The sequence below is a fragment of the Mesocricetus auratus genome, unplaced genomic scaffold (genome assembly GCF_017639785.1).
Source record: "Mesocricetus auratus isolate SY011 unplaced genomic scaffold, BCM_Maur_2.0 Super-Scaffold_100676, whole genome shotgun sequence".
Classification (NCBI taxonomy): Eukaryota; Metazoa; Chordata; class Mammalia; order Rodentia; family Cricetidae; genus Mesocricetus; species Mesocricetus auratus.
This window is the reverse complement of record NW_024429266.1, coordinates 27117815-27141699: the sequence shown is the minus strand read 5'-3', so window position 1 is coordinate 27141699 and position 23885 is coordinate 27117815. Positions and strand designations below refer to the sequence as shown.

General features: G+C 42.1%; 1 protein-coding gene and 1 long non-coding RNA gene across 2 annotated transcripts in view; one reads left to right on the top strand and one right to left on the bottom strand.

Annotated features, from left to right (window-relative positions):
* The window catches only part of LOC110339217 (peflin-like), a 147789-nt gene extending 144311 nt beyond the window's left edge, over positions 1-3478 (bottom strand). Inside the window, 1 exon segment of the mRNA XM_040737723.1 lies at positions 3280-3478. The gene's annotated coding sequence lies outside the window, so the exon portion shown is untranslated.
* LOC121136740 lies at positions 1140-6953 on the top strand. Its single transcript, XR_005873836.1, has 3 exons — positions 1140-1337; positions 3803-3944; positions 6352-6953. It is a non-coding gene; the product is annotated as an uncharacterized LOC121136740 (long non-coding RNA).
* Positions 6954-23885: the final 16932 nt, after the last annotated feature.

Genomic DNA, 23885 nt, shown 5'->3' with positions numbered 1-23885 from the left:
ATTTGGCCTATGAGTTCAACCCTTCATTCTTAGAATGGCTTCCACCACCATCACCACCACCACCCCACATCCCAAAGAGGGTTTTTCTACACGTGTGAATGGAATGGAGGGATGACAGATAACTCAATGAATCATATGCTGAACTCTGACTTTTAGGCACTAAATATAGACAGTGCACATGCTGGAAGAGCTAAATATAGCAGTGCTGGCACGGAGCCGGGAGGGAACTCTCCCGAGACAGACTGGATGGAGACTGTGACCCCGCAGTAGTTGCAACTGCAGGTTAATTTATCGCCCCTGCTGGGGAAGGGGTGTGCTTCCATTTCATCCAGAGATGATTTGTGTGTCAGAGAATTTGTTGGGAGCCATTTTTTCTATCTAAAAAACAAGTAAGCAAGCACACAGCTCAGGATGCCTCTGTCTGCCTCCAGCAGGTTGGTCTTCTCCATTGAGCTACAGCTCAAGGCTGTCTGCACTGGGGTGACTTTGGACCTCCTGGTGGGTTATTTCTAATTCTGTCCCACACTGCCCCAGATCTTTCTTGTTCAGTTAGACAAGAAGGCTCTAATTATTGAGGCTGAAGGTCAGAATGAGAATGGATCGCTAATGTTGCCAAACTGTATGCCCTGAAGTGCCCTTTCTGGTGAAAGATCTCCGTGGCCAGGCACACTCTGGGAAAGCCACTTAGCTTTTGTCAGGTTAGGGCTAAAGGAGAAAGAAAGGAACAAGTCCTTGGCCCCCTGCCTCTCCCCAAGCAGCATGAGAAGACAACATTAGGGCAGTACTCAGACTGTCTTGGAAAAAGGCAGTCAATAGTGGGTGGCATTGTTTCAGAACATGAAATGTCTGCCAGCCCTCTATACCTGTACTGCAGCTCTAAGAAGCCATCAAAGGCAAGGAAGGCATGAGAAGTATCCATTCACCATTTTCCTTTCATTAGCAAGGAGCCTGTGTCTCTCCTGGGATAAGAAGAGAGAGCTCATCTGCATTTTGATTGCTGCCTTTGGATAATGACAACCAAAAATAGGCTCTGAACTCCCTCTAGGATCAGTTTCCATTAATTAGACTTAATTATGTGACCCAAGCAAGGAAAAGAGATAGCTTTGCCAGTCCACACATAAATCATATTTGATTTATCACAGTATGTTCTCTTTTACTCCTCCTTGGTCTCCCCCAACTCCATCACATTACCCAGTGCTGCAACCTATCTGCTAAATCCTCTTCTCTGGTCCTCCCCATGGTGATGCTGAGAAACTTGCTGTTCTTCTCTCAAAACAAGGAAGGAAAGGAAGAGTTTAATCCATGGATTGTTTGAACGTCATCAGGCTCCTCGGTCTGTAAGTGACACTCGGTGTGACTGTGGCTTGGTTTTTAAAGCTAGCAGAAAACTTCCCCAAGGGTCTTAATTGGTCTGATTCTCAGCATCTCTTGTAGTCACAATTGTTGCCAATGCGGTATGCAAAGTCACAGCAATTTTCTGCCATTCCGTGACAGAGACTGAAGGTGTTAGTATAAATACTCAGGGGATGGAAATCGAATGTGTTGGCATGAGAACAGCTCAGGGTCTTCACAACAGAGACTGGATATGTTAGATATGTTAGCATAAATATGGCTCAGGGACTCAAAGAAGAAGCTACGTTATTTGGGGACCCACTGGCTTAGCACTCGTCCATCTATCTGGGATCTAAGTCTCCCTTGCACTTGGATCCCCCAACACCTGTGATCTCTCTGGCGGCTGCAATGCTTGCAGAGACATAAACAGACAGCAGCATCTCTCTAAGCCAGTCAGCAAAGCCCAACTGAAGCGCTTTCTACAGTGTCTCACATCGTAAGCATGGTAGGGTTGCTCCTAGACGCCCAAAGTGTTTCTTAAGGGAACAACACCACGAGTACAGGTTCTCCTCCAGCCGTGCCATCAGCAGGGTTTTGACTTTGACAGTCTCCCCATCTCCACATCCAAAGCCATGTTGTCTTCCAGCTCATCAACAACAAAGATCTGTTCAGTGGCAGAGTGGGCACTGGCCAGGAGGTTTCCCTGGGACTGATTCTACAGGCTGTGCACCCCGGCTGCTATGATTTAATTATTAATCTTACAACTCTGAAGAACTAGAAGTTAAGTTAAGGCAAAGCAAATGACTTTCATCTATAAAATGCATATTTTATCTAGTACAGATTTGATTTTATCTTTTGAAAATACAAAAGCAATTTCAAACCTTCTTCTTTATCCCAATATGGGGTGCGTGTGTGCGTGAGTGTGTGTGTGCGCACGTGTGTACATGTGTGTGTGCGCGTGTGTGTTCATGTGTGTGCATGTGTGTTCTTCACAATTCTCTTTGAACTCATTTGGCATCCTGCTCATTCCCTAATTATTTAATGGGCTATGTAAAGTCTCTGACGTGTAGTCATGATACATTTGTATGTGAGTCATGATTTTACCGTGTTAAAATGGGTGTCTTAACACAAATTTTCCACTTAATATTGGCAGCTATTATATTGCATCAATAGTTAGTCACTGTAGCAACTCAGTTCCATTTTCTTAAAAGAAAGTGCCAGAAAAAGATAAAAGGTCATTTCACAGATGAGGGTGAGTAAGTCAAGCCACTTGCCCAATATCAAGCAAGCCAGGGCCATGAGAATTGCTGTTGCCAGGGCTGTAATTTTAACTGAAAGCTTTCTCTGCCATGTTAAAAAGAGAGCAGCTATATTGATTAGGATAAACGCTGAGGTGTACAAGATAGCCTCTTCCCTACTGAAAACCCCATCGGATTTTCAGAGACCAGACGAAATGATCCACCCTTGTTCCCCTAAAACAGAAAAGCAACTTCAGGGAAAGAGGCAATAGGTGTGCTAACCTCCAGAAAAACACAAACACACAGCTTTGCCTTTCTGCTGAGGCTTTGTTACCAGGGACCTTGTCCTATTTCTTGTCATTATGCTCTGAGCCCTAGAGGGCAGCAGCGCGCCCTGAAGGACCTAGCCCAGTTCTTCCTGCAGAATATACTCAACTGAGTCCTCAACACTCTCCCACACTCTGCCACCCCTCCCATTGTCACAGCAAACCCTAACAAGGCAGTCCACCCCATCCCCATGCCTGAACATTAGTGCCCCGGGCTCCATCACTCTCTTGGTGGGCGCCTGCCGCGGGCTTCCGGAACGTCTGCACTGCAGCACTGCAGCCTCTGCAGCACTGTGCCGCCACCCCGCAGCTCTGCGCAGCCGCTGCGCAGCAGCAGCTGCAGTTTACATAACCCTGGCACGCACAGCGGAGAGAGAGCTCACCTTGGGCATTGGGATGGAAACTCCCTCCGAGACAGTGAAAGCTGAACTAGATTGCTCCCCACAACCGCCAGGAGCTATCAAGTGGTCATGTCCTGAAGTGGTGAAGCCAGAGCAGGAAACGCCTGGTGGCAAGATGGAACACATCTCACCATGGACAGCGAACTCATCTTCCTAAGAAAACAGCCACACTTGGCATGGCAGTACCTTGACCTCTGCTAACGCAGAGCTTCCTGTAACCTGCTGTGACAGGCTGGGTTCAAGCCAGCCAAGAGCATCAAACCTACTTTGCAAAGAAAAATGAAAGACAAACTGGTTTATGCTGGATCCTCTTAGTTACCTCACTTCACTTACTGACTGACCTTGTAGGTTAATTCTCTCCTAGCTGTTCTAGAAAGTTCAGTGGAAACCTGGAGAGTTTTCCCTGGGGCAACAGGCCAGTTCCAATTTCATGCTAACAAAAATAAGTGGCACTACCGTCTCCTCTCATCTCCAGTCAGCCTCAACTGCTTCCTTCCATTCCTAGGGAACTGGGAATCTCACCCCCAAGAAGCCTGTCACCTCCATTCTTGACCTACAGAGGAAAGGATGTGGATCAAACCACAGATGTGTGATTTATCCCCTCCAGGGAGAAGGAAGGAATTCCTAATCAATACCATTGTGCCTAGGTAGGAAGCACCATGAAAATGCTTTTTCAGACCAAGGCGATTGCTCAGCAATAAACAGAGTTGCCACAAAGCCTGACAAACCTGAGTTTTATTGCTGGGACTCACATAGGAAGATCCGACTCCCACAAATTGTCCTCTCGTCTACGTCTGTACTGTGGCATACACACACACACACACACACACACACACACACACTAATAAACCATTAAGTAATTTGAATTTTTAAATGGCATTTCCCTCTGTTAAGAACTAAGGACTGCCATTTGCTGTTCTCAGCTTTCTATCCCAGCAGGGTCAGATGGGGAGAACTTGGACCTGGTACAGAAAATCAGGGCTGCCCAATTTACCCTGGATTAAGGAGAGGACATGGGACCTTCAGCCTGGAATGTCATGGGCAGACTGGGACAAGCTGGTCACCCAGGGCAGGGGTAGGATGCTAAAGGGATTTTTTTCTCCCCTTAGAAACTTGAGCCCTGGAGTAAAAAGACTTTCTTTTCTTTCCCCAAGTAGATGAGAGTATTTTCTCTCTGCAGAATTACAGTAAGACAGAAGACAATGCTCCAAGAGCATTTTAGAAACTTGACCAGCAGAGCTTGAGGGCTTTAAATGGAGCAGGGTTCTAGAAGTAGGTGTCAAGACATCTAATGGGCTAATAATGTTCAGGACATTTAATCTTCAGCTATGCCTTGTTTTTGCCAGTTGGAGTGGCACAGGCACAAAAAAGAACTCCAAATCCAGGATGGCATCCCTACACATGCCCCTGGCCGCCACTGCCCCCACCTGAGGCTTAGAATAGAAACAGCCATTTTATGTGTGGCATTTCCTGGGCATCATTAGATTCTGTCTCCTAGAAGCGGCCAGATGCACCATCATGGAACGAGCCCTGGCCTACAGTCAGACACCTGAGTTCTATTTTCAGGCTGGTCCCTATGGCAATATGACCTTAGCCAAGCACTTAACCTTCTCAGATGAACTATAAAATGTGGGATAAAATGCTTTCCATCACCTCTTCTCCACTTACTGTGAAGGTAAATAAAATAAAATTGACCCCCAATGATTTGCAATGCCATAGACCTTACAGGGTGTCTTAAGTTCCTGTTTTCCTGGATATCTTACTTTTTGTCACAGTTTTGGGAGTCATAGATTCAAGTCTTTGATTGTCTTGAGCATTTCCTTTTTGTACATCTCTTCTTCTTAAATAAGAACACTTTTACTCTGGTATTAAATCTTTTCCTGGGCTTCTGTGGATTGATTCCACACTCCTTAATTAAGAAATGTTCAGCCAGATCTTCAAATACTCCAGTGAGTGGTGGAGTGGTGACCATTCCTAATCAGAAGCTATAATTATAGCAGGGTCACTTGTAAAGATCAGTTGACCTTGGTAGAGTTTTCTGGGCATTGAATCCTCAAAAGGATCGGCATACAAAGGTTGAGCTAAGAATGTAAGGGCTTTGTAGGGGTCTCTTCAGCTTAGGATGTGGACTCTCTAAACAGGTTCATCAGCATCAAAGCAGGGTTGGGTGGTCTGTCTGGAAGGAGTGAGTTCAAAAGACCACCAGTACTAAATGAGACAGTGGGACAATTCATTATAAATTATTCAATGGAATCCCATTTACATGTGAAAGATCAGTGGAGGGTAGGGAGATGGCTCAGTGATTAAGAGCATTTGTGCCCACTGCACAAACATAGGGGTCAGAGTTCAAATCCCAGTGCCGCCGATACAACAAGCCAGGCATCTCATACGAACTGGCAACCCCAGCTTTGAAGGTAGTGGGAGCAGAGACAGGAGAATTCCTAGATCCTGATGGCTTCCTAGCTAGCCCCCAGGTCTCATGAGTACTTACTACAAAGATAGGAGGAGGGTGATAGAGGAGGCTTCTGGCCTCCACAGGTGTGCTTGCAGGCATGCGCATACAAGTACACATAACTCACAGGCATAGAAACATAAATAAATATTTTAAAGGACCAAGGAAGATAATTTTGTGGTAATATATATAACAAATTTATAGCTACTGTTAATGTATAAATCAATGCCATTAATTGTATTCAATAATTATGCAAACAGCACCATGATCTTTTCCCTTAACCTTTCACTGTAACCCAAAGAAAAACTACCAATTTATTGCATTTAACCTACCTAGTTCCTCCTCCCTTTAACCCTAGACACCTCTAACCTACTTTCTGTTTCTGTGAACTTGCTTGGTCTAGCTATTTCATAGAAACAGACTAATATGATCCGTTACACTCTGTCTGAATTTACTGTACTTAGCGTACTGTTTTCATTGTTTCTCCATTCTTTGGTTGCTAGGTATCTGAATTGTTTTTACTTGGGATTTTTATAAATATGCTATGGTGAACATCGGCCTGTGAGCATCAGTTTGAATTTTGTTTTCATTCCTTTTTTCAGGTGCACTTCCTGGATCCTATGGTAATTCTATGGTTAGCTCTTTGTGAAACTGCCAAACTATTTCCCATGGGAGTCAAATCATTTTACATTCCCACCAGCAATGGAAGCTTTCCATTTTCTCCACACCCTGACCAACACCTATTATTTTCTGCTTTTACTTTGTGTGGTGATAAATGGTATACAGATTTTTAAAGGTACAGTAGCACATGCAATCAGGCACGTAGGTAAAAGTCATCAATCAATAGATACATGCAAACTGAGAATCAACTATACACAGGGTACCTCATTCAGAAGATGCTTCTGAGGAAGGCATGTTGCTTGTCTATGTAGCTCAGGTAAGAGGTGAGAAAGCTCCACGAAGATGGATGTGGAATTTGACCAGAAAGTTTGACCCAAATAATCATGCAGCAGAAAGACCTTCTCCAATAACTATGGTTGTTGAGCAAGAACTCAAGACTCCTGGGATCTAAACCTATTTTATGCATATGGTGCTAATCTATTAAACTTGTACTAGTCTTTATTCAATTGGACAATAACTAGGGAAATCATATTGTAGTAACTGTCTGCTAGTTGTGCACTTGGGGTTGAATTCTTGAGTTATAAAGTCACTGGTGTGTATCTTTCCATTAAAAACTCCATTGGCTGTCCATATTTGCATCTATGACTTGGGAAATGAAAGTTAAATTATTATAACTGAGATGTTTTTCATGGAGAATATCCTCTTTCATTCTTTGCTCCCTGCATGGAGACCGCCTGTCTTCCATTCCTCATCTCTTTGCTTCTTTCTTTGCTTCCTGAGATTTTGGTGCACTCTCATTCTTCTTTTGTCATAGAAAGGTGATGAAGCAAACTCCCAGCTTCACAACTCACCAGCTGCCTTGGAGTGTTTATTCTAAGATCAATTGATCACCACATAGGGTGTGCAACTGGAGGGCGTGAGAACTTACAATCATTTGATGAATTTTAAGCATCTTGAAATTATAATCTATGTCAATGAAAAAGCAGACTATAATTAAAGGAAAGGGAAAAGTAGCCCATCATCCACACCATTGTGTTTACTATATAAATGGGGAACATAGGCACTCCAGGAAAAAAGGAAACCGTGAGTAATTTAAGAACAGATATCACATCTTGTGCTTCCATGGTTCTAGAATAGATGCTTCTATTTTTTCCTTTCTACCTGTTCTTTATTTAGCTTTCCTCGTTTTTAGTTGAGAAATGATCACTTGAAACAAAGACTGCCTTCCTCAAACTCCTGTGAGGTTGAGCCTCCAAAGACTACTTCATTTTGAGATTGGATATGCAGCCTCTGGAAAATGTCCCTGAAATAGAAAATGAAAACCCTGGGTTCCAGGGATTTCACATTGGCCTTGGCCTGAGTGGCCTCTGATTTATACTGCCAAGGAGAAAAAATGAAGTATAAGTTCGAGCCACTAGTACTCTAGACTTAGAGTCAGTTACAGATAAACCTATCCCTTAGTGATGTGCTCATTCAGTCTCTGAAAGAAAGCCTTTCATTCATTCTACAGTTGCAATTATGATAATTACAGTTAACTGAGCAAATACATCAGGCATGTTCTCTGTCTCTGTCTCTGTCTCTCTCTCACACACACACACACATACACACACACACCATGATGTCTAGATAGATAGGTAAAGTACTATGCAGTTCAGAATGTAGAAATCCAAGGAACAAATTCAAGAATTGTCACTGATTGCTGAAGTACAAATCAATGCAACTTTTGGAATCAACTTGTTAATAATACACATCGCAACTTTAAAACCATCATCCTTTGTCCTTTAGGCTTTAGAGATCTGCTCTAAGGAAACCGTGTGGGAAAAGAGTAATGCTCAAAACTTTCATTGAAGCCCTAGGTAGGGAGATAGTTTCTGCACTAAAGATTCAATCAATAAATACATCTGTCAGAAGTGCAGGATTGGCAGCTAGCTGACATCCTCCTTCCCCATGAGTTGGCTTTCATGAAGGAAGAGATTCTAAGAGGATGGAAAAGGAATTGAGATAAGGGATGGCAGGCAGCAAGGCACCTGCCTCCAACCCAGACCATAGTACAGTCTTCTTACAACAGAGACAGAATTACCCAGAGGCCAAAGAAGCTATTCCCATAATAAGGTAGTGTTGTTCAGTGTGCAGGAATGAAATAAAAGACAGTGTAGAGAAGCCTTCATTTGGGAGAAGAAGCTTGGTTGGCAATACGAGTTGACAACCCCGGGATCTGCAGCTATGAGAGAATGAAGAGGCCTGTTAGGAGACAGCACACAGTGGTGGGCCCCAGCTGCCGTGGCAGTGAGCAGGTGCTGCCCCCAAGTGGCTCTGCAGGCAGCACACATGCTTAAAGGGTGAGGAACCACAAACCAGATCACTCCTGGTATAAATCAAATGGATCAGTAGTTAAGGTGCGTGCAGATGGGGGCATGAGCCAACTGAATGTGTAGCCATGGAGGCTATAACCTAGGTGTACTGTGCTGGGGGGTGCTCAGTGAATCACGATCTGCCTCACGATCTGTGAGCCCATTATTTCAGCTTTCTCCTGTTGCATGATCTCTCACAGTACAGGGCACAAGTGTCCATTTGAGTAAACTCAGAAAGTGGTGCTTTATGAGGCTCACAAGGCAGAAGGATGACAATATGCTGTTCCTATTGGAAGATCTACTCATATGTGTGAGCGTCAGTACAAGACAGACATAGGGTTTAACCAAATGCTATCAGGTCCAGCAGTCGACTCTGTCCAGGTATAACAGCAGCACACGCCATATTTGTGCATTTCTCTTTAAGTCCTTCCTGATCGTTGCTTCCTTTTTTGTTTATCGTTTGAAAATCTCATGCATGCTTTCTGATTGAATCCACCCTCCTTTCCCTCCCCTCCAATTCCTCCTCTTTCCCTTCACCACTATTCCTCCCCCACTCCACGTGCTCTTTTCTTAAGCCCAGTTAGTCCTTTATTGCTACTGTATGTGCAGGGGCATATGGAGACTTACTGGCACGAGTGTTGCCTCTCCAGGGTTGAATCTCTAAAGAAAACTTACTCCCCCCACCCCTGCAGCCACCATTTGCAATAGTTTCACACTAGGGCTAAGGGAGGGATTTCAAGAGCTCCCTCCCATCCAGACTGTGAGTTCAGCTGTGTTAGTCTTGGCAAGCCTTCTGCATACAGTCAGAATTGGTATGAGTTCTTGTATGCAGCAGCACTATCATGCCCTGCAAATACTGTTTTGCTACACATGTCCATTACCACTGGCTCTTATAATCTTTCCACCCTCTTCTGATAAAGCTGTCAAATTTAGAGATGAACACTACATGGTCTTCATATTTATTCTTGATATGTTGACCAGTTGTGGGTTGCTGTATAATCAACATGTTCTGAATAAATGGAAGCGTCTCTGATGAGGGTTGAGATATCTTTGGATCTATGGTTAGACTCTTAAAAACTTAACGAATTTATTGTTATGCACATTTAAGAGAATAAGAGTACGGGAGGCCAATACAATCATTGTATAAACCCTCTGTTCTTTGTATGAATTCATGGCTTAAAAAATAAGAAATGCAATAGAGTCTGCCTTTGTAACTGAAGTCAGACAACACTGCCTAAAACTTAAGTACTCAAGCTACTGTATTACTCGGACTTAGTTCAAATGCCATATCTGTGTTTACTTGTAATGAAATCTTAAGCAAGGCCACATGCAATCTAACTTACCCCAGTTTCTACATATGTAAAATGATAAATGTGCCTACTTCACAGGACTGTTCCATAGATCAAATCAATGATATATATCTGTATAAGACCAACCATAAACAACCATGAGGTTCCATAATTGAGCATTACAAAATTAAAATATAATGACTTCAGATACAAGGAGGAAAACCACATATACAGCCTAGTCTTAGCTATCTAAAATTCACATGTGGAAATATACCAATATCTTGGGCTTACTAATATGTATCCAATGTCTTCAGAAATTCATTTCCTCACTAGATACTGAGTTTACAGATTATATCATCTTCTTTAATACATCCTTTTGTATTTTCTTTTTTTCTACAACGAGTATATAAGTGCTACTATACAGAAAGCACACATATGACGTTAGAAAATGGCTTATAGAAAGTCACTTAAATGTAAATTCAGTTCCCAGAGTCATGCACAAATCCAAAGCCTCCTGAAAAGAAGCACACCCAACCAATTCTGTCCTCATCAAGGAAATTTTACCATCTTTATAAAACACCTTTCCCACCAGGAGAAGAGCAAGTGAGTGTTACTCCAGATCTGGGAATAGCAAAGCCCAGTTCAGGGAATTCACAAAAGGTGAGGTCTAGAGGGTCAGATGAGTCTGTGGGATAACTCTGGAGACACTCTGTTTTACTTTCTGTGGATGGGAAGAGTCTGCAGGTGAAGCTCGTGCTTAAGTGTTCACCGAGACTTTTGCATTTTAGTTTATAAATTCTTTCTAGTCCCTTTGGTGGTTCTGAAAGACTAAAGCAGCCTATGTTCAGATCATACCTCCTTTGTCACACCACAATTATGAATAGTGCTTTTGTTCTCAGAAGGTCTTTGTTTAGACATCTATGTGTGCATTTGTGTGTCTTATGCAAGACCTGTGCAAACAGTATTGCTCAATTAGGTTTTTTATTATTGAAAATAATTTCTTCTCCCATACAATACATCCTGACCACAGTTTCCCCTCCCTCTCACCCCCATCTCCCCTCTCCCCCAGATCCTAGGTTTTAATAGATGTCTGAATCCAGCAGTCTGTACGTTGTTGCTCCCTAACTACCATGAACAGCCACTGATTCCTTTTTGTCTCTGTTGTTGAATGTGTTGGCTTGAGTAACTGAAGCTTACTTCCAGGCCAACTAACACTACTGTAGTGTTATTTTCTTCTTCCAACTGTGGTATCTTATCAAGAACGTCCTTTATACGGGCGTATTTAAGAAAAGGATGGTTTCTCTGCTCTAGTCTATGTCTAACAAGCGTCTGCACCTGATACATTCTGAGACCGTCAAATGGAACCTCATAGCAGGTCTTGCTGGTCTCTTCATCTTCAGGGATGTGCACATGCATTTTTAGAAATGCAATGAACTTCTGGTGGAGCGAGTTGGACTCTTGCCAGGGATTACTAACAAAGAAAAGATGGAAGCATCCACTCTTTGCGCTAACCCATCAATGACTTTCATGAAATTGTTTCCCAATGGCATCTTCAGGAGAGATAGATGCTCAGTAGGAAATTATGTTTAGATTTTTTAATTTCCTTTTCATATCTTCATTATATTTTTGGAATTAGGTCAGCATACAGTATAGGCACCACTGGACTCTATGCTGATAGAACTATATGGAAGATGCCTGCAAAAATATTGCTTTTCAGCTTACAATGATATGAGGGAAAGTGTGTGTGGGGGGAGGTGTTCACATATACTCTTCCTACAGCCTGAGGTTGTTTTCTCCAACTCTCTGAGAAAACATGAGTAAATTTGTTTTTAAAATGCAACACTAGATTATTTGTGGACAAGTCAATGCTAATCTGAATGTAAAGAGAACAAAATCCATTTCTGTAATGTTCTGCATAGATTCATGGAAAGAGAAAGAAAAATCTTTGCATAATCACTGCTGGAGATGAGTATTATAATTTTAAGTGAAAACAGACGGCTGCCTTTAGAGTTACAAGAGAAGACTCCTGAAGGACCTGAGATATGAACTGGATATTGGAAATTGAGAAGAGTTTCCTGGTTGCTCTTTTGAGAAGTGTTACAATATGTAGATGGCCCCAAGTACAAATTCTGGGACACCTAATGAGGCACAAAACAGCAGAATAACTTTGGACCTCAGAAAGAAAGAGTCCCAGGGGCTCAATCCCTGAATGTTGCATAGTGATTTGTGTGGAACAAAGGACGCCCTGTGAAGGAAGGTCTGGACAGTGCCTTTTCCTGGTGAGTCAGCTGTACTCACAGGTCTCAAAAATGTAGCCTTCACTACTGGTGGGAACTGCAGCAGGAAGGAAGGGTAGCCCACGCTGATTACAGAAAATGTTATCTGATACTGGTGAGGTGTCCTTGGAATTACCATTAAGTAGAGAATTGTAAAGCAGAGACAGTTGTTAATTACATACTTTCCTGGGTGGGGGCACTAAGATGCACCTCTCTCTCTCTCTCTCTCTCTCTCTCTCTCTCTCTCTCTCTCTCTGTGTGTGTGTGTGTGTGTGTGTGTGTGTGTGTGTGTGTGTGTGAGAGAGAGAGAGAGAGAGAGAGAGAGAGAGAGAGATCAGTCAAATGACAGCAAACTCACCAACTGTGTGTGCTGCAGGCTTGAGGACTGAACATGGATAGCACCATCTCTGGGGCCTTAGTGTGCACATACCTTACCTGAGTTTGGTTTGTGAGAGGCCTGAGAGTTGGCAGGGAATGGAAAATACAAGGAAAACTTCATGTCACAAGAAGAGCAACATCAGTGTGGACATGTTCCTATTATTACCAAAGTGAACTTGGTACAAACTTGACCCAATACAATTTGAGCTTCAGAATTGGGCAGTAAATCTCAGAAGGGCAGCCGGCTTTACCTATCAGATTGTCAATGCACAATTTGCCTCAGCTCCTGCTGAACCAAATGAATAATTGTACCTACAGTGCTTAATTTGACATTTCTGTTCCCTAGCTAAGTACAGAGAAACTGTTAAAATAGCAAAATGTCAAGGACCAGTGGGACCATGGGCATTCAAGAAATTGGTATGCAGGATGCCTTTATTACCAATAAACCTATTGGCATTAGTATAATTAGTATATAATTTCCAAAAGTAACTATATGGCTTTGAGGAAAATTCCCATGAATGGTTTCTTATTACACCAGATTTTTGTGCATAAATCTCTTCCCAAAATAAAACTGGTTAGCTAATTTCCGACATGCAGGGATCCTAACACGAGGAAGCCAAAGGCCCCCCAGTGGAATAAACAGCAGCAGAACTCGAGGCTCTCAGAAAATCACTGTCAATACCAACCTGGAAAACAAGTAGACAGTGTCACCATAAATCCCCTTTTCTAAAGTCTCTTAAAATAGGAGTCAGACAAGCCAGTTTAGGTGAGCCATGAATCACTTTGTAGACATTCTGGATAGAGATAGAAATCTCACTAAAATCAGACTTATTGAGTGACATTTATGATTTGTTCCCTTCCCCAATATCCCAGGGTCATAGAGACCCTACCAATCACAGCAACTGCCCACTTACTCACACAGAGTGAAGGCAAAAGGCTTACATTACATTGAGGAAGGACAGGAGTTGAAAAACATTAACTCACAGGTTTTGTTTTATTGTTTTTATTTTCCTCATGGCTGTAGGTCAGGCTGTACATTAGGTGGGAGTCAGTTTCTAAAAGGTACTCCAGGGTTCCATCCAAGAGAAGAGTGACAGTAACGGCTCTGCACTCCTTATATTATAATCATACTTTTCTGTCTTTGCAATTATTCAATAAAAACAATAACAAGATCTTAAGGAAATGCGTAGTCATAATTCATTATTTTTAGAATAATTAGAAAATTTTCAGTAGTCTCCTTTTTCTTTCTGCAGATTCAATTACCTTCAGCAAACCATGGTTTAAAAAATGGAAAAATTCTAAAAATAAACAATTCACAAGTTTGAAATTGCATATCATTGTGAATATCTTGATGAAATTCATGCCCTCCCACTCCATCCTGCCTTGGACATGAATTAACCTTTTGTTCTGTGAGTGAGTTCACACCGTATACACTACTCTGCCAGATGCCAATGGTTGTGTACAGGATTCAGCATTATGTAGTTGGAGTTTCTTTCCAGCTTGGTCCTGCAGCCATTTAGTCCCCCCAAATAAATAGACAGAAGCTTATAGTAATTATAAACTGCTTGGCCGATGGCTCAGGCCTCTTATCGGCTAGCTCTCTCTCTCTTAATTATTAACCCATATGTATTGCCACAAGGCTGTGACTTACCCATAATGCTCCAGTGTGTTACTCCTTTGATGACTACATGGCATCTCCCTGGTGTCTCCTCTCTGTGTTCCTCTTCCCAGAATTATTCAAGTCTGGTAGCCCTGTCTATACCTCCCGCCTGGCTACATCTGACTGAAACAGCTTTATTCAACAATCAACAAGAGAAACATATATTCACAGCATATAGAAGGACATCCCTTATCAGAAGTATCTGAGGTTTGGCCATCTACTAGTTAGCTCTCTTGGAACATTTCTCCATAGACAAGGGAGCACTACTGGAGTAAGATCTTAATTCTATTTTTAAGAATCTCAGAGGTATAGTAGGATGGCAACACAGAAATAGTAGCAACTCTTTGATGTCTATGGATGTAGAATTATAGGATTTTTTAACTGTTGTGTGCTCTCTATCACTATTATAATGATACTTTTAACTTTAGTGTCTTAGGAAAAGGAAGAAATCTGTAGACATCTGTGAGAGAACCTGGCTCAAAAATAAGGTGGAGAAAGACAAGGAAGGAAGACAATATTGACCTCTGACCTCTACATGCACACACACTGGTGAGTTAACCCCATACATGTACACTCATCATGCACACACACACACACACACACACACACACACACACACACACCATAAACCTTGGGGGCTATACAGGACCACTGAGGCATGTGATAAATAATAACTAATAGTGTAAGCAGTTTGATTTGCATCATACTGAATAACTTATCCCAATTCAATAAAATGAAATATCCCTAGGCTCTGCCCATTCCCTGTAAAGGGTTTTATGCTAGTATTCAAATGTTTCTTATTGTCTTGTGGGTTTGTGCTTGGGTCAAATGGCAACACCTGGTCTTATGTAACAGAGGCAGAATTGTGTATCTGGCAAAGGCACTTTGTGGAGGCGGCACTCTCATGTCTCCCCCACAAAAAAAATGTATATCCAGTGATTTGGGACAATGCCAACCTGAAGGAAGACTAAAATAGAAAAAATGAGAAACGGAAGGGACAACTTACTGTGTTCCTCAGTGACATTGCATTGAGACACATGCAAAGCTTGCTAACAGGCTGTCTGTACATTTTCTTTGGAGGTTGTACGATTGGCACTGAAGTCAGCTAGCAACATGAAATAGCAGAGTCATGCAAGAGAATCTGAAATTGAAGCAAAGGACTGAACCAGAGTGGAGGGAAAGGAACCATGGCTTCCATACTTTTTTGTGATGACTGACACTTGGAAACTGTCTTGACTCCACAGCCCTGTTACACACATAGTAGGAAAGGGACACCAAGGTGATCAATTTTGGTTGTCAGCTTGATTGAATTAAGAAATCCCTAAGGTATTAGGAAAGGCAATGGAGTTGGTGATGACACCTCTAGAGACAATTAGATCATGGGGCTTTTGATCAGTGGATTAATCCCTTGAAAGATTCTTAGTATTTGACAGTTCTAGGAGGTGGTAGAAGTTAGAAGGTAAAACCTTGAGAGAGGAAATGGACCACTAGAGGAATGTCCTTGGAACCATATCTCAAACTGACCTCTACCTCAATGTTCTTTACTCTGCTACCACCCTCAAGAGAGTAAGGATCACCCCTGCACAAGCTTCTGCCATTTTGATGCTCTACCCAAGTGTGTGAAGCCAAGCACCCATGGACTAATAACTCAGAAACCATGTACAAAAATAAACCCTTTCTCCTTTTAATTGGTTCTCTCGGGCATTTGGTCACAGCAGCAAAAAAAGATATTAAGGTAGGCTATGTGTATGTGAACGTATTGCCCAGTAGGCTTTGCTTGAACATTCCAGGACATAACTAAGTATATCCTAGAGGAGTGTGTATCCTTATTTCCATGCCCAAAGACTTCACAGGTCCAGGTACATCACCTTCAGAGATTTATACCGTGAGGTGACAGGGCTAGCAGAAGAAAGCAGCCCTCAGGCCAGAGCATACTTAGTGGAGTCAATGGGATCATCCTTGTGACTGGCCACAGAGCAGCTGCGTTTCTGCAGAACAAAGGCCACAGTAAGACATACACTGGGCTTTCAGAGTGCTGCAAAGGACCCTTGGAGAGCTGCAGAGATCATTGTGGAGAGGGCTTTGCAACAGTCCCAGGTGCTATATTCATGGGTGGGATCAAGAGGCAGCCTCAATCTACTGAAACAGTACCAGATCTAAACACTTGACTCTGTCTGAGATGACAGAGAATGCAACATCAGAAAGGAGAAGATCAGTTATCTGTGGTTTTCCATCCCTCTTCTGTGATGTGATATTACTTAAGAAAGGAAGTTCAAAGTCACAGGAAGAGAATTCTGAGGGAAAATGTTGCTTTGTGAGTACTCTGAAGGACCACTTTGTGGGTGTTTGTGTGTACTTGTGTGTGTGTGTGTGTGTGTGTGTGTGTGTGTGTGTATGTTTCACACGTTCCAAAAGAAACTGAGTATCATTTAACAGATATGAAAGCACTGATAAATCTTAGAGTGGATTTGGAGTGGAGCAAATGCCAAGTCACAGTAAGAATTTTAAAAGTAAGACATTCAAGAATTGAGACCTCTACTGAGACCATGAAAAGGTCGTACTAGGCATGGAGTAAGAGAGTCCAAATGTTGATCAATTAATGAACAGCTAAACAAATTTAGTATAGACATGCAATTGAATACTATTCAGACTAAGTACAAGTAAAAGTAGGTGACCACACGCTACAACTTGGCTAAACCTCAAAAGATGTAATGCTGAGTGAAAAAGGAAGACTCAACAGAGTCATCTATATGTAATGCCCAGGAAAGGAAAATCTAGAGATTGGTGCTTGTCTGGGACAGGAAGCAAAGGCAGGAATTAAGTGCATATGGGAATTCACTAAATTTTTGGCATGATGAAAACAAAACTTGCTGACACATTATTCATCATTTAAAGTGAGTGAACCTTGTGCTCTGTATGTCATATTTCAACAAAGTATATTTAAATTATGGACAAAAACAAGTCCAGAATATGATTATTTCTGAGTCTGTCTCCTGCTAAGCACTCCATCCATGACCATTTCTTACCTGGGTTATTTTAATAGCCTAACTGGGATCGCTGTTTCCATCACTTGCAGGATTAGCAAAAGGATACTTTTTTTAAAGCTTTGGTTGTTTTATTATAAGCAGGAGTAGATGTTGAAAGGGGAAACTGGTTTCTTTTTTATTTAAATTCGAAACAAACTTGTTTTACATGTCAATCCCAGTCCCCTCTTCCTCCCATCCTCCCCTGACCCCACCAACCCCCTATCCCATCCCTTTTCTGCTCCCCAGGGAGGGTGAGGCCTTCATGGGGGATCTTCAAAGTCTGTCATACCATTTGGAGCAGGACCTACCACCCCTACCGCCACCCCTCCCACCCCCTGTGTATCTAGGCTCAGAGAGTATCCCTCTATGTGGAGTGGGTTCTCAAAATCCATTCGTGTACTAGGGATAAATACTGATCCAATACCAGAGGCGCCACAGATTGCCCAGACCGCCAAACTGGCATCCGTGTTCAGGGTGTCTGGACCAATCCTATGCTGGTTTCCCAGCTATCGGTAGGGTACATTAGCTTCCCCCTGTATAAGTCAGATGTTTCTGTGGATTTCTCTAACCTGGTCTTGACCCCTTTGCTCATCACTCCTCCCTCTCTGCAACTGGATTCCAGGAGTTCAGCTCACTATTTAGCTATGGGTATCTGCTTCTGCTTTCATCAGTTACTGGATGAAGGCTCTAGGATGGCATATAAGGCAGTCATCAATCTCATTATCAGAGAAGGGCATTTAAGGTAATCTCTCCACTATTGCTTAGATTGTTAGTTGGAGTCATCCTTGTAGATTTCTGAACATTTCCCTAGTACCAGATTTCTCCTTAAACCTATAATGGCTCCCTCTATTAATGTGTCTCTTTTCTTGCTCTCCTCTATTCTTCCCCTGACTCAATCTTCCTGCTCCCTCATGTCCTCCTCTCCCCTCCTTTTCTCCCCTTCTCTTTCTCCTAACTTCCTCTCCCCTCCCCACATGCTCCCAATTAGCCCAGGAGATCTTGTTCCTTTCCCCTTCTCCAGGGAACCATGTATGTCTCTCTTAGGGTCCTCCTTGCTTCTTAGCTGCAGAAGGATACTTTTGAAATATAAAACCTTTGTAATGGTCTCTAATTCCACTATGAGTGGACCTTCGTGCTTTGCCTACCAAGCGTCCAACTTGGTGGCCCTCTGCAGATTCTTCCTCTGCCTAGAAAGGTTTAATAAAGATACCCTTTTTCCTTTGGGTAATTCCTTTTTGAGACAAGGTCTTACTCTGTAACCCAAGTTAGCCTAAAACTCACTAGATATATGACTTTTAACTTGATGTAATCAGCTTGCCTTGTCTTTACAAGTAGTAGGATTACAGTTGTCTCCACAATACTTGATTTCTAGAAATATCTTTATGATCACTCTCACTTCATTCTGGTACCCTGGTTCTTCCCAGAGAATGCAATCCTGATTCTACTCTACTTAAAATAGAATGTTGCACCTTGATTCTGATCCCCATCTCTACCCTATCCCACTGCTCTCTCGTTTTCTGTGTAACATTCATCACTTTCTGAAACCTTGTTATTGAGAGGTACACATGCGCACACATGTGTGTGCACCTGTGTGTGTTTCTCACTATCCCTATGAAGTCCCATGAAAACAAGAGTCTTACCTGTTTTATTGACTTTTGTCTGTATTCATATCTAATTTGATGTACATATGCACCATGGAAGTTAGGTCATCTTACTTGCAGAAGACAATGGAGCTCAGATAGATTAAGTTGTTTAACAGTAACACAGTCAGTGATGATCCAGACTAGTCTTACAGGCTGGGAATAGCTGACTCCACAGGTTAAACTCACTATTCAAGTGCTATGTACACCATACCAAGACAGCATCCAAAGAAAAGCAGCTAGGCCAGATCCCACCAAACCAAGTTACGTTGTTGTGTCCCCATTGAATCACATTGAATTCCTGATTCTGAATTCCTTGTTTCATTGCATGTTTTCAAGATCTGTGTAGAACACAAAGAATCTGTAATGGCTTAGCTTCCTCACTTCCATTACTTTCAAGAATCCAGCCCCTATCATCCTTTAATCCACTCTTCAGAAGAATTAAACATTCCACACACCCACAAGCCCAATTTAATGTCAAGATCATATGGGCAGAGATAAAAAAGAGAGATGACCCCAATTCATCACAACTTTTTTCTCCCTTCAGAGGCTAATACATTACACATCTTCATAGCAATCTGTGTGATTTATTTGTGTAATCAGAAAAGAACAACACTTTCAAAGCTGTATCTTTGCTCAAATCTGTAAATACAAAATGTAATCAAGAGAATTATAATGTTATTTAGATCCACTCTTATTCCCTGTGGAGGGACTCTGTTCTGGGTTTCCTTTCTTCAGTGTCTTCCTGTGTGTGTGTGTGTGTGTGTGTGTGTGTGTGTGTGTGTGTGTGTGTGAAGATTTACATGGGTACATGTATGTGTACCTCTGTGTGTGTGTGTGTGTGTGTGTGTGTATATATATAGACCAGAGGGCATTCCTCAGGAACCAGACACCTTCTGTACTGAGACAGGTTCCCCCATTAGAATGATGCTCACTGAGTAGGCTGGATTGTCTAGCCAGCAAGCCTCAAAGATCCTCCTGCACCTTGATCCTCTATGCTGGGACTGCAAGATCACTCCCATCAATAACTCTCATAGATCACTCCCATGAGTGGCTTTCTGAGATGGGTTCTGAGATCTAACTCAGGTCTTCTTGATTGCATCGTAGGCTGTATCCCCAGTCCCTTTGTATTTTCAATAGCTAAAATATATGGATATACCAGGGACACCATGATCCTAAGACATCCTGAACATTTTAGTGATGGAAGGAAAAAAAGAGGACAGCATTCATAGCAATGACAGCATGGTCTACCTCCCCCAGACTCACTTAGGAAGTCATTCCTATTTCTATGGAAAAACTGTGCTTGCAGTAAGTCTTGAATCTACAAAGATAGTCCTACACAGAAAATGGTCTGCCTCCAGGATCTCACCAGTTCTGTAGAAACATAAGCAAAATCTTCTTCCTTCATCTTCTCTAGAAAGTGAGGGATAAGATAATGGAGCTGAAGATGAAAAGCCATCACTATGGCTACCTCTGGAGTAAGAGTGAGCATCCTTCAACCAACCAATCCCAGCTCTTAAGTAAGAACTTGGCACAAATCTAATACGATGTTTAATATGTATGTGCATCAAGCCATAATCATAGCTGATGAGGAAAAGGCTGATTATATATTTCAGAGTCACCGGATTCTCTGCCAAAAGAGATCATTTTTCCTGTCCTCAACCTACAACCATCTTTATAAAATAGTTTAAGCTCTTTACAGAATGTTCACATGGAATCTCTAGGGTTCCTCTCTCAGGTTATCTGAAAGTCTGCCTGCTTTGAAGGCACAGGCTGACATCATGGATTCTTCCCTAACATGAGAATAAAGGAAACTGCATTCTGGTAGAAAGCAGGGGATCAGCCTTGACAGTAGCTATTGTATCTTCATATTGACTGGGTTATCCCTAATCTACTCACTTGATCTAGCTATGCTATTTAAAGGGAATTTACTTCCTTGTCACAGCACATGGACTTCTGTGTCTTGGATCATCAAACCTTCAAATACAGAATGTTTTCCAGTATCTCAAGAGAGTGAATAATGCAAGAGCTATTGCAGTTCTTCTTATGGTTAGCAAAACCTTTCCCACCCCAATTTCTGAAAAAAAAACCCACAGAGGAAGAGATAACAAATCATCAGGAAGGGTTTATTGACTATCTCCAGTGTTCAAGGCACCTGGCATTCTGCTTTGTAAATAGTGAGAACTCAATGTATATGTGTAGGTGAGTTTTGTTAGGCAACTCTTAAATACATACTTTTTTATTTATAAAAATAATAAATACAGACATAGAGAATTTGGTTCTTTTATTTCCTCCTCCTCCCCCTCTCCCTCCCCCTCCTCCTCCCCTCCCCCTCCTCCTCCCCTCCTCCTTCTCCTCCTCCTCCTCCTCCTCCTCCTCCTCCTCCTCCTCCTCCTCCTCCTCCTCCTCCTCCTTCTTCTTCTTCTTCTTCTTCTTCTTCTTCTTCTTCTTCTTCTTCTTCTTCTTCTTCTTCTTCTTCTTTGGTTTTTTGAGACAGGGTTTCTCTGTATTGTTTTGGAGGCTGTCCTAGTACTCTCTCTGTAGAGCAGGCTGGCCTTGAACTCACAGAGATCCACCTGCCTCTGCCTCCCCAGTGCTGGGATTAAAGGCATGCACCATCACCACCCAGCGAGAATTTGGTTCTCAACACTCAAGCAGCAGTAACTCCAGTGTGCCATTCAGGACTCCATGAGCACCAGGCACACTGGTAGTGGCACTTACGTATATGCAGGCAAAATACTTACAGATATAAAAATAAATAAGCATTTAAAACACAACAAATACTTAATGCAGTATAATTGAAAAACCATGGAACAGAGAGATGGCTGTGGGTAATGGCACTTGCCACTTGCAGACCCATTGACATGAGTTCTATCCCCCAAACCAGTTTAAAGGTGGCAGGAGATAGTGACTCCCAAAAGCAGTCCGCTGTCCTGCACATGCATGCTGCCGCACACACGCCCACATATACATCATGAGTGCATTTTCATCTTGACTGTAGCCTGGGACAAGCTGCTCACCTCCCTTTCTGTTTATCTCCAAACACTACCATTGCCACTGTTGCTACCTCATCTCTCCTGCCTTTTGCTGTGAAGCTTTGGTAGATTAATCCAAGTCCAACAGACAATTGTAGACAAGGGCACTCGGTACTCCTTATTTTCAGGGCATCACGATAATGTACCTGCAAGTTGTGTTGGGACCTTTTCACCTGTGTGCAATTTTCTTTTGTTTACTGACCTTGCTCCATATTGACAAGATAGATGGAGAAACACATCAGTGGGTAAAATGAAAAGCACTCTTAATCTTTCATCTTTACCCACAATTCCATTTTATCTGAAGCACACAGGAGATTATGATTAATAGCACACTAACACCGTGAAATTATTCTTTCAAAGTAAATACGACTCAAATTTAGCTTCTCTTCATTCCTTACCATCATACACCTTGAAAACAATTGCCTGCTCCTCAGTTATGTCACCTTCAACTCTCCTATGTCCTTAATGAATTCCAGTCTTGAGCATAATGAAAAACACAGTGAATTAAGCAAGCGAATCCCTTTCAACTTTTTGCTAAAATACAATATGCAAGTTAGAAAGCATATGTATGTCAGAAATAGGTGAATCCTATGATCTGAACAGGACTGTGCAAGTAGCTTCAGATCAAAATAAAAACTTAAACCGCATCATGCAATTGGCTTGTGAATTTGACGACAATCATTTCCTGTATCAACCAATACTAATCTGTCACACAAAGTACAAGCTTTTGCAATTGTACTGGTCAGTTTCCTGTCACTATGATAAAATTTCTGAGAGAATCAGCTCAAAGCAGCAAAGCCTCATTTTCTGGACTTGTGATATGGTAAAACATCAAGGTGGAGAATGCTTAGTGGGACAAAGCTGTCTATCTCACAGTGACTAGAAGCCAAGAAAGACCAATAAAGGGTCCAGGAAAAAATATGCCCTTCAAAGGCATACCTCCAATTACCTCCTTCCTCCATTCAGCTCCTGCCTCCCTATGTTTCCACTACCACCCAAAGGCCCATTTGATTATGTATTAGTGGGCTAATCTAGTGATGAGATCAGAACCCTTAGAATCCATTTCTCTCTGAAAGTGTTCACCTCTGAACACAACTGCATTAGAGACTAGGATTTTATTACTCACTTTAGCACCAATGTGAGTTTGGGGGGTCATTTCAGACTCAAAACAGAACCATATCTTCATTTTGGTCATGTAAACACAAGTTATGAACTAAACACAGCTTCACTGACAAATATCAACAGATTGCTGGTCTGAATAGTTGCAGGCATGAGACACTTCTGCTGTTAACAACCAAAGATTTGAATAATTCTGATTCCTTGAAACTTGAAACAGCTTCCTCTAAATTAACATGGCATAAAATGTGAATATTGTAATGTGCTAATAGCTTAGGGAAAGCTCAGTCAAAGAAGAAGAAAAGAAGAACCACAAAAATATTTCAGATAATTGTGGCATTATACTAATGAACAACTTTACTATCCTGTAAGTTTTGTAACAACTCTAGGGCTTTTGTGCAGTCCAGGTGTCAAGTTGACAGCACCTGTGTGTGAACAAGCACTTTTCCCTCTCCACCCATTAGTGATTGTGCTTGATAGTTTTACGTCAACTTGACACAGCTCAAGTCATCTGAGAGGAGGGAATCTTGATTAAGAAAATGTTTCCATTATATCCACAGCAAACCTGTAGGGCATTTTCTTAATTAGTAATTGGTGCAGGAGGACCCAGCACATTGTGGGTGATGCCATCCCTGGGCTAGTGGCCCTGAGTTCTTTAAGAAAGCAGGTTGAGCAAGCCATGAGGAGCAAGCCAGTAAGCAGCACTTCTCCATGGCCTCTGCATCAATTCCTATTTCCAAGGTT